We start from the raw sequence: 2,008 nt of genomic DNA, 5'->3' as shown, positions 1-2,008 counted from the left end.
TTCTTCAATCAAGTTGATAATTCTAGACTTGAAGATGTTGCATTTGGAACCTAAAGATTTGGCAAAGGATTGGACAATATTAAGGGCATCTCTCACATTATCATTGGAAGCTTGTAGGAAGAGCAAAGAGTCATCAGCAAAGTATTGTATAAGCAGCTCCCCCCTCTTTAACTTTAGCCCATAGATCAAACCTTGAGCAAATCCATCTTCCAGAGCAAGTATCAGGGGATACATGGTTAATGAAAACAATAAAGGGGCAAGGGGACAACCCTTTTTTGATTGACCTGCTTATCTCAAATCCTCCAACGAGAAAACCATTAATCAGTAGATGTGCCTAAGATCCTACACATAAGAAATAAATAATAGTAACCATTCTATCCCCAAACCCCATCTTTTCCATAACCCTAGAGATGAAAGACCAATGTATCCTATTGAAATGGCTTTTTCCAAATCAAGCTGAAGCATGACATGTCTCTGATTAGTCACACTTGCCACTTCCTTCCCCAGCAAGGAAGCATATATGTTATCATAGAGTGATCTGCCCTTTATAAAACCATATTGCATTTTAGAGGCTACTTCTTGGAGGACTGTGCATTGCAGTAGCCTTAAATAGAATTTCGTAGAGCGTAATTAATAACTCCAATCGGGAAAAGAGTGTTACCATATTATAGTAGTGATGTGTGTGAACACACTTAGGACCGCCGGGGCACTTTTTCCCTCACTAGGAGGTTTTTTCCCCCGTGCATTGTATATACGCCCATTATCTTCTAGGGCTTGTGATCTTTCATTTTTTGGCACTCATAATACACTACTGTGTTGTGCTCAAACTTCCTCATCTTCTTGAAGTTGAGTGTGCATTCCTGCAACCCTAATTCCAACAATTGGTATCAGAGCAGGCTTCCTCCTCCCGGGCAGCATCACCGGCACCTGCCGCTTCATCTCCTCCGATTGCGACGAGGTTTCACGAGCGTCTGCAGGTTAGTATATGCCGTGGGAGAGCCCATAGGGCTTGTTCGTTTCAGAATTTTGATCTGAAGTCATTTCGCCCTCCGTTTTTGCATTCCAAGTACTGCGCAGGCAAAATCGTCCTACTGTGCAGATTTTCTGTCAAGATTAAAATCTGCAGGCCAGGTGCCCATTCGTCTGTTTTGGGCTGTGCTACATAGCACAGGTCGATTTTATACAGGTTTACCTCTTACAGACAGCATTTACATCTAGTAGTACAGTCATTGGCCATGGCTGACAACAATGATGTATTCCGCATGTTGGCTGCTGAGGATAAGTTGGATGGCACCAACTATCCATTGTGGGCATATATGATGCGACATGTATTGGTAGCAAAGGGGTTATGGAACATTGTGCAGGGTATTGATGCACGTCCTATTGTGGCTGGGAATGCTGCAAATACATCAGAAACAGGTACTGTTGATGATGGTGCAGGCACAAGTGCTGTAGCAGCTGTTCGAGAACCACCACTTTCAGCAGAGCAGATTCGTTGGGATGGTAGAGATGCGCAGGCTCATGCCTTGATTGCGCTGTCTGTCAAACGTACCATTATCCCACATATTCACTCCTGCAGGACTTCTAAGGATGCTTGGGATGTACTTGCCACATTGTATCAGGCAAGAAATGAGGCTCGTGTTGCTTATCTCCGAAAACAGTTGGAGAGTGAGCATATGAACGAAGGTGATTCTATGGATAGCTTTTTGACAAAGATCAAGGATTTCAAAGAGCAGCTCATTTCTGCAGATGAAATCCTGTCAGACAGTTCACTTGTGCAGACTGTTTTGAATGGTCTACCAGATTCTTATCAGGGTTTTGCTTCCACTCTTCGCTTGATGATGAAAGGCAATCCCAATGCCTTATCATTTGAGGAGTTAGTTTCTGTTTTGCTGCAAGAAGACCAGTCAAGGCAAAACAGGAATATTATGCGTGTCACAGATCAAGCTTTCGTTGCTAGTCAGAGAAGCGGGAAAGGTAAAGCTGGCTTTTCTTCTAGTAAGCAGAA

This window comes from Cibotium barometz, chromosome 57 (assembly GCF_041138505.1).
Source record: "Cibotium barometz isolate CiBa-2024 chromosome 57, ASM4113850v1, whole genome shotgun sequence".
In the NCBI taxonomy this organism is placed as follows: Eukaryota; Viridiplantae; Streptophyta; class Polypodiopsida; order Cyatheales; family Cibotiaceae; genus Cibotium; species Cibotium barometz.
This window is presented reverse-complemented; position numbering follows the sequence as displayed.